Source organism: Odocoileus virginianus, chromosome 32 (genome assembly GCF_023699985.2).
Source record: "Odocoileus virginianus isolate 20LAN1187 ecotype Illinois chromosome 32, Ovbor_1.2, whole genome shotgun sequence".
Classification (NCBI taxonomy): domain Eukaryota; kingdom Metazoa; phylum Chordata; class Mammalia; order Artiodactyla; family Cervidae; genus Odocoileus; species Odocoileus virginianus.
In genome coordinates this window covers 3,998,155-4,012,870 of record NC_069705.1, presented here as the reverse complement: position 1 = coordinate 4,012,870, position 14,716 = coordinate 3,998,155, and positions in this window count along the sequence as shown.

Sequence of the window (14,716 nt, the reverse complement as noted above, 5' to 3'; positions counted from 1 at the left end):
GGCTGTTTTTTTTAAGCACTGTGAGTAGAATTTATGGTAGAAAAATTTCTTCCTGATAGTCTTTCCTGTTTTTTTATTATTGTTGATTTGTTTCCCATGAAGATTTAAGTGCAGGTATCATTTAGAGCCCAGCATTTTGTGAATATGAAGTGCTCATGAACAATAGTTTTAAGTTTGCTGTTTTGGAAAGGGCCACAGAGTGGCAGAATTACTTCATGATGTCCTCTTGTTACTATGGTAACCGGAGCCTTGGGTAAGTCCTGGCTTCTCACTGTAAACTGGGGTGGAATATGAGAGTAGAATCCACCAAACCTTGGGTCTCATTACTTCTTCTTTGTCCTTTATTTAGTAATATGTATTCTTTATTGCAGTAAACTTGACTTACAATATTGTGTTTCCTTAGTGGTATGGAGTCTTTTTCACTTATATTCCTGCAGCTTAGTATTTTTGTTTTTCACAACTAGGTTATTAGAGTGTTTAGTAAAACACCCTTGGAAAGGTGGATCCATGTTGATAATATATTTTATATATCTCATTGTTACAACTAATCCCAACCTCTCAATCCTTCCACCCACCCTTGTGCTAAGTCGCTTCAGTCATGTCCAACTCTTTGTGACCCCATGGGCTGCAGCCCACCAGGCTCCTCTGGGCAAGAATACTGGACTGGGTTACCATGCCCTCCTCCAGGGGATCTTCCTGACGCAGGGATGGAGCCCACATCTTTTTATGTCTCCTGCATTGGCAGGCAGGCTCTTTACTGCTAGCGTTACCGAGTAGTGGGAGACCTCCACCCACCTTTGTGTGTGTGTTAGTCACTCGGCTGTGCCTGACTCTTCGCGACCCCTTGGACTGTGGCCTGCCAGGCTTCTCTTCCCATGGGTTTTCCCAGGCAAGGCTACTGGAGTGGGTAGCTGTATCCTTCTCCAGGGGATCTTCCTGACCCAAGGATCAAACCCAGGTCTCCTGCATTGCAAGCAGATTCTTTACTGTCTTGAGCCAGCAAGGAAGCCACCTGCCCCGACCTGGTAAGTTTGTTTCCTAAGACTGTCTGGTTATTTCACATGTAAATGAGTTCTTTGGGAAGAATTTCTCATTCCCACCTACAAGTGATATCATATGATTTTTTCTCGCTCTGACTTTGCTTGCTGTGATTATCTCTAGATTAATCTCTATGATTGCAAATGACATCAGTTCATTTTGTCCTGGCAGAGTTATTATTGCATTGTGTACATGTATGACTTGGTCTTTATATACTCCTTTGTTCATGTACATTTTGATTCCTTTCTTGCCTTGGCAAGTGGATATCCTGTGAGTGTACTTTTGGGGGCATAATTTATTCAAATTGTGATATCTCTGCCTATATTCATAAAGATGGGACTGCTAGATCATGAGGCAGCTCTAGTTTTACCTTTAAAAGTTGGTTTTTATAATGGCTGTTACCAACTGCATCCCACCAGCATCATAAACATGTCCTCTTTTCTCAACCCGACTCCAGCATTTCTTGAATGTAGATGTTTTTGATATTGGTCTTTGTGATCCTCTTTTGATATTGGTCTTCTTCTTGTCTTGATTTTCTCTAATAATTTGCCTCCCTGAATAAGTTTTCATGTGCTCTTTATTTTTAAAAAATGTTGTAAATTTATTTACCTTTTGATATTTTGTTCTGATAGTTTGCCATATTTTACATTCTTTTAATAGTTACCCCTGGTTTTTTTTATTTTTTAATGCAGTTATCTTTTAGAGCCCAGCAAATTTTGTCAACAAGAGCCTTAGTGAAAGGACGACATTGGGGTTGTATTAATAGAGTGGAGTCTATCAGAACAAACACCCAAAAGTTGTGTCCTTTTCTCAATTTTTAAAAATAAATATACTTTAAATTCTCATTGTAATTTTCATTAAATATATTTAAATACTCATTCTATAATGTAAGGTGCTGTGAGTTATAGGTTTTCAAAATGTTTTTTTTTATTCTAAATATACATGTATCTATTCACATTCAGACTTTTCCTCATATTGGTTGTTATAAATTGTCAATAGAACTCCATTGATAGGTCCTTGTTGAGTACTGATTTTATATGGAATGATCATATTTGTTACATCTACTGTTTTGACTTTATTCCTTGCCCAATTCTTCCTCCTTTAGAAAGCATGAGCTTGTTTTTTAAGTCTCTGAACCTGCTTTTGTTTTCTCAGTTAGTTCACTGGTGTGCGTTTTTAGGTTCTAACTATATAATATGGCATTTGTCTTTTTCTGATTCTGACCTCACTTTAATTATCCCTAGTTTTGTCTGTGCCTGAAAATTTCATTATTTCATTCTTTTTTGTGGTTGAATCATATTACATTACATGTGTCACGCCTTCTTTATCCATTCACCGCTCCAAGAATATTCTGTGTGCCTCCATTGGTTGGATATTGTGAATTCACACTTGGCTGCATGTGCCTTTTCCAAGTCCTGCTTTTCTCCTCAAACACTCTTCAATGTGGTTCTGCAGGATTTTTACGTAGGTCTGCTGTTATCACTTGAAGGCAGTTCCACACTTCTCTCCAGCGGCCTTCACCTTTTCCACGTCACAGACACCATCACAGGATTCCTTTGCAGACATTTATTCTTTGTAGGTTTTTCATGACGGCCTTTCACAGTGGTGCCAAGTCATGCTTCCTGGAAGGTGTGACTCGCATGTCTGTCATAATTCACAAAGTTTACAACTTTTCATGGGCTCTTTTTTTAAAAACAGTATGAGTTGAATTACTTTAGAAATTTTCTTTTGGATTGTCAGCCCAGTTTTTTATGATTTTCAATTTATTTCCCTTAAAATTTGTTGAGGCGCAGGTATCATTTAGAGCCCAGCGGTCCTTGGAATATGACGTCACCATGAACAATGGTTTTGACGTTGCTTTTTCGGGGATGGGCCCAGGGCGACAGAATGTCTCCATGCTCTTTGTTACTCTGGTGTCTGGGGCTTGGGGAGGGGAGTGGCGCTACTGGTTGTAAACTAGAGTGAACTGTGTGAGCAGAAGCCACCCAACGCTTTCATACTTTTTCCCTCCAAAGTAATGTGTATTTTTTATTAAAATAAAAGACTTACAAGGTTGTTTTTTTTGTAGGTAGCCAAATCTTATTCAGTTTTATTTATATTTTTGTTGATGCTTGGAGTTTTTTCACATGTAGGTTATTAAGGAATGTTTAGTACACCCCTCTCCAAAGTAGGTCCATGTTAATGATTTTTTTATGTGTTTGTAGATGTGAGCTAATTCCTTCTGCCTAATCTACCCCCTTTCTCTCTGCCACCTACCTTTGGTGACTATAAGTCTGTTGCCTTAGACTGTGTATTTATTTCACATGAAAATAAGCTTCAAATAATGAATACCTCTTTCCCAACTGTACATGACATCGCACAATATTTTCTCTCAGTCTGACTGACTTTACATTTTCCTGGCGGCTCAGATGGTAAAGAATTCGCCTGCAATGCAGGAGACCCGGGTTCAGCCTCTGGGTCAGGAGGATCCCCTGGAGAAGGGAATGGCAACCCACTCCAGTATACTCACCAGGAGAACCCCATGGACAGAGAAGTCTGGTGGGCTACAGTCCATTGGGTCTCAAAGGGTTGGCTAAGCAACTAACACTTTCACTTTTCCTTCATTTATTTAAGTCCCTGCAAATGGCTTGACTTCATTTTTTTTTAGTCAGTCATATTTTGCTGTATTCACGTATTACTTTCTCTTCATCCATTGATCAGTCCATGTAACTGTGGTTACTTGGTCCACATCGTGGCTATTGTTTATGCACCGCTGTAGTGCATGCTTGGGTGCATAAGTTTTTGAAAATCTGGTTTCCTCTACATATCCTCTCATGAGTGGGAAACTGTTTAACAATAACCAGCACCTAAAGTGTCTTTTTCCTTCACCTTACTAGCATTTCTTACTAGCATGTTCATAAATTTTTTGAGCGTGATGTTTTTTACTTCTCTACGGTGATATATATCATTTTGTCATTTTGATATTCCTATGTCTAATTCTTCAGGTCGTGTCATTTAGAGTTCAACGATTTTTCAGAATATTAAGTACTGATGAGCAAAAAGTTTTATGGTTGCTGTTTTAGGGTATGGCCACAGGGTGGCAGGATTTCCTCATGCCCAAAGTGGTTAGTAACCAGCCTTCAGAATCAAGAGAGTCTGATGGCTGAAAAGGTTTAAAAAGATCCCATCTAGTACCCAGCATCAAGTATCTAGAATCAGGAGAATTTGACCTGCACTCTACGGGAACATTTTAAGATCCAGTAGTTTGTTTTAAAACATGCTTTTTGTTCCTTGGAAGGAAAGCTATGACAAATCTACACAATGTATTAAAAAGCAGAGACATCACTTTGCCCACAAAGGTCCATCTAGTCAAAGCTATGGTTTTTCCAGTAGTCATGTATGGATGTGAGAGTTGGACCATAAAGAAGACTGAGTGCCCAAGAAGATTCTGGAGAGTCCCTTGGACTGCAAGGAGATCCAACTAGTCAATCCTAGAGGAAATTAACCTGGACTATTTATTGCAAGGTCCATTGTTCAAGCTGAAGCTTTGATACTTTGGCCACCTGATATTAAGAGCCGACTCATTGGAAAAGACCCTGATGCTGAGAAAGATTGAGCCCAGGGTGAGAAACAGGAGGCAAAGCATGGCGTGGTTCGATAGCGTCACTGACTCAGTGGACATGAGTAACTCTGGGAGACAGCGGACAGCAGAGGGGTCCCGTGAGCTGCAGTCCATGAGGTTGCAAAGAGTCAGACACGCTTGAGCAACAGAACAGCAACAGTTTGTGTCCCGCTTGTGAGAAGCTAGGTAAAGCAGTTTCTAGGCAATCAAACCCAACTTTACAAAATCTATGTGTCCAGCCAGGGTCACTGGACAAATTGCTTTAAGGCTAGTCCCAGGCAGACTTCTGTAAACCCCCAAAAGCATTTTATGTGCTTAATTACTGAGTGTCCAGCTCTTTGCAACCCATGGACTCAGTATGCCAGGCTCCTCCATCCATGGAATTTTCCAGGTAAGAATACTGGAGTGGGTTGCCATTTGCTCCTCCAGGGGATCTTTCCCACCCAGGGATCAAACCTGCATCTCTTGCATCTCCTGAGCTACCTGGGAAGCCCAAAAGTATTTTATTACTGAATAATTTGGATCTACGGAGAGGCAAAGTCTCTTTCTGTTGTTATCTGTAAATGCTTCTTTATACAGCCCTAGTTAAGTGGCCTTGTGCCCTTCTAAAATGACTCTCTGATGACCGTGGTCTCGCTTCATGAACTGAGACACCAAACCATCTTGTTTACTAGGGCTTCCCTGGTGGCTCAGTGGTAGAGTCCGCCTGCCAATGCAGGAGACACTGGTTCAGTCCCTGGATCTGGAAAGATCCCCGAAGGAGGAAACGGCAACCCACTCCAGTGTTCTTGCCTGGAGAATCCCGGGTACCGAGAGGAGCCTGGTGGGCTACAGTCTATTTAGACACAACTAAATGGCAGCAGTTTCATCTTCTGCCCAAGTGTGGTTTGCTGCTGTTGGCTGTTTAGTCACTAAGTCGTGTCTGGTTAAAAAAGCAAGCAGACCAGCCAGCCAGCCGGTGAACTGTTTTTCAAACAGGCTGAGGGTGCCATCTCCTGCCCCACCTGCAGAAAATGCCCAGGGAATGTAGTCGGCCTCGTTGACTGAGAGTCAGAGGAGCCAGGGGATTATGGCAAGTTAGACTCTAATTGTCTTCACATCTAATTATCTTCCGAGTTATAGTCTGTCTGTAGTGAGTTATGTGCTTGTATTTTATGCTCTCTCCCTGGCATTCTTCAGTCTCTGGTTACAGAATAAGACACTGAAAATTATTTAAAATTATAAGACAGTATCAGGTTAATGTGCTGTCCATTAGACCCCGATTACCCAATGCCAAAATGCCTTCAGGGTTCTGGAGCAAAAATGCTCTTTGCCACTTCAACTCCTATGAATGACCAAAGCCCGGAGCACCCTGAGCACCAGCTCCTCCTGCAGACTTGACTGTATTTATTTTGCAGCGTGTTGAACAGTGACAGAAAAAGAGGAAGCTCTGAAATAGTGGAAGCTTTCAGGTATGCAAAAACTGTTTCATTTTTTTTATATGGTTTTGGTGTTTTGTTTTTCATGGAACACCCATGATAGAACAGGCCCAAACCGATTTTTGAGAATAAAATGCACATTTTCTTCTCCTGAGAGAATACTGTCAGCCAAGTTGATTAAAACATGTCTTTTCTATGAGTTTCGCATAAATTATGACTTGCTTTGGACAGATTGATTTCCAGACTGGCTTAAACCCAGAGAGTGCTCAAGGAATGGTCTAGTGACTGGAGTAGACTACAGTGCACAGCTAGGGTTTCATTATTTGTGGGGCATGTGTGTTTGTCTTTAATCCTTAAATGGAGATCTGTTCTTCTCTCCCACAAAACTTACCATTTGTTTGGCTCTGAAATATATTGTTTAGTCTTTATGATGAGCTGGTTCTGTGCCATCTATACGGAAAGTGATTTTTTAAATACAAACAATATACACTCCTGATCAAGTTCATCCTGCATTAAAAGTACATAAAAAACTGGATAATTTAGAGTGAAAGTAAAATTTCTCTTTCACATCCATCACGTTATGTGGTTCCTTATTCCTCCAACTTTTTAAAAAACATTTTCACATACACATTCATTTACACACAGTTTCATATTTAGCTTCTGTTAAATGATAGTATGACTTTGAGGTGTCACTGTGTCCTGTGTGGGGGGTGGTTTTCCACCGCTATTTGATAATAGTATATAAAAAGCTTTCTTTAGAACCTCATGATTCTGCATAACCATATCCAGGTTCATATTTCATTTCTACCTCACGTTCCTCAATCACTTATGTATAATTTAAAAGCTTCTGTTTTCTCAGAGATGAATTTTCTTTGAAGTGGATGTGTAAAGCCCAGTCCATCAAGCACTTTTTGTGGTTTCTTAACATATTCTATAATCCTGTCTCAAATTCCTTAAAACTTCGAGCAATAGTTATGTCTGACTTCCTGTGACCCCATAAGACTGTAGCCCCTGGGATCCTCTTCTGCCCATGGGATTTCCAGGCAAGAATCCTGGAATAGGTTGCTGTTTCCTCCTACAAGGAGATCTTCCCCACCCAGGAATGAACCACGTCTCCTGCATTGACAGGCAGATCTTTGCCACCAAGCCCCCTGGAAAGCCCACATGAACATCATTACAGGCTAACTAAACACATCAGTCAGAGCTGATGAACATTGAGATTGTTGTTCAGTTGCTAAGTCAGGTCCAAGTCTATGACCATGGACTGCAGCACACCAGGCTTCTCTGTCCTTCACCATCTCCTGGACGGAGCTTGCTCAAACTCACGTCCATCAAGTCAGTGATGCTATCCAACCCCTCTTGTCCTCTGTCACTCCCTTCTCCTCGTGCTTCCAATCTTTCCCAGAATTAGGGTCTTTTCTAGTGAGTCAATTCTTTGCATCAGGTGGCCAAAGTATTGGAGTTTCAGCTTCAGCATTAGTCCTTCCAAGGAACACTCAGGACTGATTTCCTTTAGGATGGACTGGTTGGATCTCCTTGCAGTCCAGACCTTCTCCAAATCCTGAGGAAATATCGGCATCTTGGGATTATCACAGAGCCAGGCCCCTCCCACCACCTTTCAATCATTCATTCAATAGTGACTGGAAAACAACTTAGCACTTGGTACTAGGAAAGAACCATGAGCCCAACACCAACCCTGCTTTCATGCAGTGCTCAGTCCAGCAGAGAAATCAAATAGGACTGATAATCTGATAAACGTTGTTGTTCGGTTGCTGAGCCGCATCGACTCTCTTGCAACCCCACAGGCTGTAGCCTGCCACGCCCCTCTGTCCATGGGTTCTCCAGGCAAGAATACGGAGTGGATGGCCTTCCCTTCTCCAGGCGATTGAAACCCACCTCTCCTGCAGGGGCAGACAGACTTTTCACCGCTGAGCCGCCTAGGAAGCCTGATGAATGTGAAGAGCGTGAATTACAGAGGTGCTCTGGGAGCTGCTGGTGGGAGGGTAACGGGCAGGAAGGCCAGAGGTCCCCAAGGGCCAGGAGGAAATAAATTGCAAGTGGCGGATGTTTTATTTCCTTCTCTGTTGATGAAACTGGTTCTGCCTAGGACTAAACTTTTTTTCTTTTCTTAAACCTTGGTCTGATAATAGCTCAACAAACCAGTATTCATGTCAATTGTTTACGGCTGGGGAACATCTTGGGCCATCCTAGCTCAAAAATGCATTTTGTGGGAGAAGGGCCGGGTGAAATTCCGTCAGCTTTGTGGTCTCTCCCATCGGAATAGCAGCTCACCAACAGACATAAAATGCCTTGCTAAAAACTAGCAAGTGGACATGCTTTCTTTCCCCTTTGGATGCCTATGTCAGCCTCATCTCTGACCCCAGATCTAACTCCTCTCTTGTGGAGGTCACAAAGCCCGGCGGAACATACGGCTTGCAGCAGCAACCTTTCAAGGGGAAGGGTTAGGGAAGCCTCCCGTGAAGAAAGGGTGTTATTGAACTTGAAGAAATATGATGGGGAGGCGGCTGAACGAGGGATAGGGAGATGAACTCTACAGGCAGGAGGATAGCATATAGCCCTGGGATCAGGGGAAGACACATACTGGCAAGGAGCTTAAAAAAAAAAAAGCCCTGCATGACTGGGAGGTGAGTGAGGAGATGCAAATAGACTTATGGAAGGACAGGAACCTTGAGCCTGTTGGTAAGGAGAAACTAAGGGTGAGGTTTTCATTTATAAAAGTAACATTTTCTACGGTCGGAAGGATAGATTGGGAGGGGGACACAGACAGAGCAACTTTGAGGGGTGGGCAGAGGTGGAAGATGAGACATTGTCGTCCACGTCAGGGATTCGACAAGTGAGACAATAGAGATCAATCCTGAAAACTTGATTCCTGAGCATCCTCCGGAGGAGGACAAAGACAGGAGGAGGGGAGATGCTGCAGCTGAGCCTGGCCTGGATGAGCTGACCTGCAGATGCACAAATCCAGCTAAGTCCAGTTTAGATCAGCCAACTTCAGTCAACAGTTAGACCTACGCTGCACATGCATTCTAATTCCCTTCAGTCGTGTCCGAACTCTTTGCAACCCCGTGGACTGTATGTAGCCCGCTCCTCCGTCCCTGGGATTCTCCAGGCAAGAACACCAGACTGAGTTGTCATTTCCTCCTCCGGTGCATCTTCCCCACCCAGGGATTGAACCTGCATCTCTAACATCTCCTCCATTGGTAGGCAGCTTCTTTACCACTAGCGCATCTTGGGAAGGCCCAGACCTGTGGCTAAGTTACGGAAATGGCCAACGAATACAAAAGCATCTTGTCTATTAAGGTGTTTACTTTTTAAAGGCCACAGAGCAAACCAAAGCTGGGGGTGAAGGAACTTAATCAAAACTTTGGTCTCCTGTCTGGCACCATTTCCACAAACATCATCTATGCTTTTGATAACAAGCGCTGTAAGAACAGGCAGTGCCCAGAATAGGGTCAACATTGGAGACAAGAGTGTGAGATAAGGCGGGAGGGGGGCATGAGAGAGAAGGAAGGAGGAAAAGTGGCTTCAGGACAACAAACCCAGAAGGCAAACTATCTGGGTGAATGGATGGGAGACATCAACAGGACTCAGTGTTTGGACGTGAGGAGTCTGGGCAGGGTCGTCCAGGAGGAGTCTCAGGTATGAGCTGTGGGACCTGAGTGATGAGGGCCCCGCTAGTAGACAGAGGAACAGTCTGCAACTTTCTCCTCCTGCTAGATTCAACCCAACTTAAATTCAAACAGAAAGACTAAGTATATAAATTTATAGTTTCAAAGGTCGAAACACTATTTTCGTCATTCATTTTATGGAAAAAAAAAAAAAAAACAACCCAGCACAATAAAGCAATTTTAAAAAGCTTTAATCTGTGACAAAATGTTGGGCTTTCCTGGTGGTTGAGATGGTAAAGAATCTTGCCTGCAGTGGCAGGAGACCCAGGTTTGATCCCTGGGGAAGATCCTCTGGAGAAAGAAATTCCAATCCCCTTCCTATAATTGCCAGGCGAATCCCATTGACAGAGGCCTGGTGGGCTACAGTCCGTGGGTTGCAAACAGATACAACTGAGCTACTGACACGACAGAATTTTTTACCCACAACTCTCTGTAAAATGAACGCCCTACTTCTGTGTGTTTATTGGGAGAGGAGGAAACAGTGGTGAGGGGAGGATTTTTAAATTAAAACTATGTGAGGAAGACTGACCTACAAACTGTCCTCCTGGTTCAAAGACTACAACTAAAAACCACTGTAAAATGACAATTATACAGGAAAAAAATATTGCATTTTTAACAAAAAGAACAGATTCTTTATTTTATGCACTTCATGCAAACTATTACTGTTGTCTAAAAGGATTCCTCCCACACTGCACCCAGGCTGGGCACATAACAGCAGCTGAAGAAAAGGGCTGTACAAGCAGAAGGTGAAAAGCGTTGGATACACAGAAGATAATGTTTCCCTTGGGTTGGTAACTGCCTGGACCTAACCCACAGGCAAGGACACCTTGACAAGAAAGCATGGTCTGAACCCCAGTGGGTTAAACCTTGACTGAAGACAAACCACGTGGGCTGTTACACAACATTTTAAAATTCACCTTGTTGACCTGGGCTAGTGGTTTTATCACAGCGGATTTAGAGGCCAAACAGCCTGTGTCAGCGGGAGGACCCAGCTGGTTAGATCAATGCAGGTGACGTCAGCCAGCTCACTTCGGATGTTCATGATAAATAACATCAGCCCATGGGAACTTGTCTCCACACATCACCAGGGTGGGTAACATCACTCATCACTCTAGTATTGAGGTTGTTAAAATAAGATCTACAGGAAAACTGGAAGTTGGTTTTAAGAAAAGAAGAGAGGAAAAAAAAAAAACTACAATGATTTAGGTAGGAGACAGCTGCTTACCCCCAGCCCAATAATTTTCCTGATAGACCACAATGGCTCACCTCTCACCTCTAAAAACAGAAGAATTTTTAGTTCTCAAATTTTCCTGAGGCCTGTACATCAGGGTCATGAAATTGAATTCACATTGACTCCCTTTGGGTTTTCCTAGTAGCTCAGTTGGTAAAGAATCCGTCTTCAGTGCAGGAGACACAGGTTTGATCCCTGGGTCAGGAAGATCCCCTGGAGAAGGAAATGGCACCCCCTTCCAATACTCTTGCCTAGAGAATTCCATGGATGGAGGAGCCTAGTAGGCTACAGCCCATGGGATCGTAAACAGTCAGACATGACTGCGTGACTACTGTCGCTTTTCATGTTGACTCCCTTTAGGGTGTAGGACAGGATGCTCTTGATTAACATTAGGTTAGTGTTAGTTGCTCAGTCGTGTCCTACTCTTTGCCACCCCTTTATGGCCCACCAGTCTCCTCTGTCCATGGTTCTCCAGGCAAGAATAGTGGAGTGGATTGCCATTCCCTCCTCCAGGGGGATCTTCCCAACACCCAGGGATCGAATCCAGGTCTCCTGCATTGCAGGCAAACTCTTTATCGTTTGAGCTACAGGGAAGACCTAAATATCAGGTTCGAAGACCCTAAAGAGAGAATCCAGGAGTACTCTCAGAGCAGACACAGGTTAGATGAGAGAAGACAGAGTTTAGACGAAATGAATCACAGAGAAACAGTTACCCAAGAAACATGGATACCACAGTAGCAGTCAGCAAGCAGCAGTGTCATTATCTTAAAATTAGACCCCAGTCATTTGGTTGATACCAATGGAGCTGGAATGTGCACTTTTAAGTCTTTCTGAACCAGCTGGTTGCAAACTCAGCCTAGCTGTGGTGACCATAACGTGGCTTATGGTGGTTCATGAAACATTTTGGTTGCACGGTTTCAAAGGGTGGTTTCAAGGATCCACTGACTTACCAAGAAAATAAGGAAAATGGCTTCCTAGAAATAATCCAGTACATCATGAGAAAGGCTGGGCTAGATGAAGCACAAGCTGGAATCAAGATTGCCAGGAGAAATATCAATAACCTCAGATATGCAGATGACACCACCCTTATGGCAGAAAGCAAAGAAGAACTCAAGAGCCTCTTGATGAAGGTGAAAGAGGAGAGTGAAAAAGTTGGCTTAAAGCTCAACATTCAGAAAACTAAGATCATGGCATCTGTTTCCATCACTTCATGGCAAATAGATGGAGAAACAGCGGAAACAATGACAGACTTTGTTTGGAGGGCTCCAAAATCACTGCAGATGGTGACTACAGTCATGAAATTAAAAGACACTTGCTCCTTGGAAGAAAAGTTATGACCAACCTAGACAGCATATTAAAAAGCAGAGACATCACTTTGCCAACAAAGGTCCGTCTAGTCAAAGGTATGCTTTTTCCAGTAGTCATGTATGGATGTGAGAGTCGGACCATAAAGAAAGCTGAGCGCTGAAGAACTGATACTTTTGAACTGTGGTGTTGGAGAAGATTCTTGAGAGTCCCTTGGACTGCAAGGAGATCCAACCAGTCCATCCTAAAGGAGATAAGTCCTGGGTGTTCATTGGAAGGACTGATGCTAAAGCTGAAACTCCAATCCCTTGGCCACCTGATGTGAAGAATTGACTCATTGGAAAAGACCCTGATGCTGGGAAAGATTGAAGGTGGGAGGAGAAGGGGATGACAGAGGATGAGATGGTTGACTGGCATCACTGACTCAATGGACATGAGTTTGAGTAAGCTCTGGGAGTTGGTGATGGACAGGGAGGCCTGGCGTGCTGCGGTTCATGGGGTCATAAAGAGTCAGACATGACTGAGCTACTGAACTGAACTGAACTGGATGAAGGATGAAACAATCTGAGGACTCTTGTCAAAGTGCTACCTGAGTTTCAATAACAGGGTAATTGATTAAACGTAGCTCATGGATATGAAAGAGTTGGAAATATAAAGAAGACCTAAAATTTAATCAGAAAGCTATGGCCACCGAGGGGCCACAGGATAGACAATCTATGTAAATTAGCAAAGCAACACTGCCTGCGAACATAAACTAACATGGGGAGATTTCAAATGAAGACCATCACCGAAGGAGCCGCCTAGAATTCACATGTAGAGAAATGACTGAATGAATGCCATGTGAGTGATTTTTCAAAGGTCTCTTCTTCCTTGTCAATAACAAGGACTGTGCACTGGAGAAAGAGCCCATTGAACGCAATGAATACAAGGAATTTCACTTATAACAATTTTGACTCCACACGTGTTAACTCACACAGGACAGAAGCGGCATACTTTCAGCTCTACTAGTAGAGACTGATAGAGAAGGCAATGGCACCCCACTCCAGGACTCTTGCCTGGAAAATCCCATGGACGGAGGAGCCTGGTGGGCTGCGGTCCATGGGGTTGCAAAGAGTCAGACACAACCGAGCGACTTCACTTTCACTTTTCACTTTCATGCATTGGAGAAGGAAATGGCAGTCCACTCCAGTGTTCTTGCCTGGAGAATCCCAGGGATGGCGGAGCCTGGTGGGCTGCCGTCTAAGGGGTCGCACAGAGTCGAACACAACTGAAGCGACTTAGCAGCAGCAGTGGAGACTGAAGCCATTATTCATCATGGAATTAAGGTAAGCTAATTATACTGGGGGAAAACAGATCTTAGAAAGTGGAAGGTCTTCAGTCAACCCTCCAACCTTTTATATGTTCCAAAGAATTCGAGATGTATTTTTTTTTTACACTTAATCTGGATTGAACTTGAACGTTAGAACATCTTAAAGGGAAACCACAAAAGGATATCGGTGTGCATCGGCTTCAGCTTGTGAGCTTGTTAAAACTGCAGATCCAATTCTAGCTCACCAGCTGTAAGTGATTACTGCTTACCTACGCTTGTAACAGGAACCCTAGGTGATAATGATGCGGGTGAGTCTCCGACACTTTGAGAAACATAAGCTGAGAATTCAGGAGATTCTGCTCTGGATAAAATAAATCATTTTAATCACAGTGCTTTGTCAGTTACAAACACATTCAAGCTACTACTTTTTCTTTTTCTTTTTTAACTACTATACTTGATGCATATGCTCCATGGATATGAGGTATCCCAAAGTAATGGGGTTTGCCCTCATATACTACAGATATTGGAGAAGGAAATGGCAACCCACTCCAGTGTTCTTGCCTGGAGAATCCCATGGACAGGCGAGCCTGGTGGGCTACAGTCCACGGGGTCACAAAGAGCTGGACATGACTGAGCAACTAACACACACACACACTCTGGGTACAGTATCCGTGCAGTTGTCTAGAGCAGTGGAAATATCGGTGCCAGGCCCCTGCTTACGCTTAGAAACGAACGCTCCCACTCCCACTTCTGGACCAAGTGGTGTTCCAGGGCCGTTAGTTGCAGGCCCATCTGACCTGTCCAAGCAGAGGCCAAGAGAAAGCCTTCAGGCAGAGAGTCCAGTTCATGCTGAGTCCTACCAGAGGCACGGACTAGAACTCTCAGTGTTTGAGGGAGCACAAGTAACACTTGTGTCATGAAGACACTCACAGAAATAAAGCGCAGAGGGAAATGAAGCTTCCTGGGGGGCTCAGTGGTAAAGAATCCGCCAGCCAATGGAGGAGATGCAGGTTCGATCCCTGGATCGAGAAGATCCCCCGTAGAAGGACATGGCAACCCACTCTAGTAGTCTTGCCTCGGAAATCCCACGGCCAGAGGAGCCTGGCAGGTTACAAGTCCACGGGG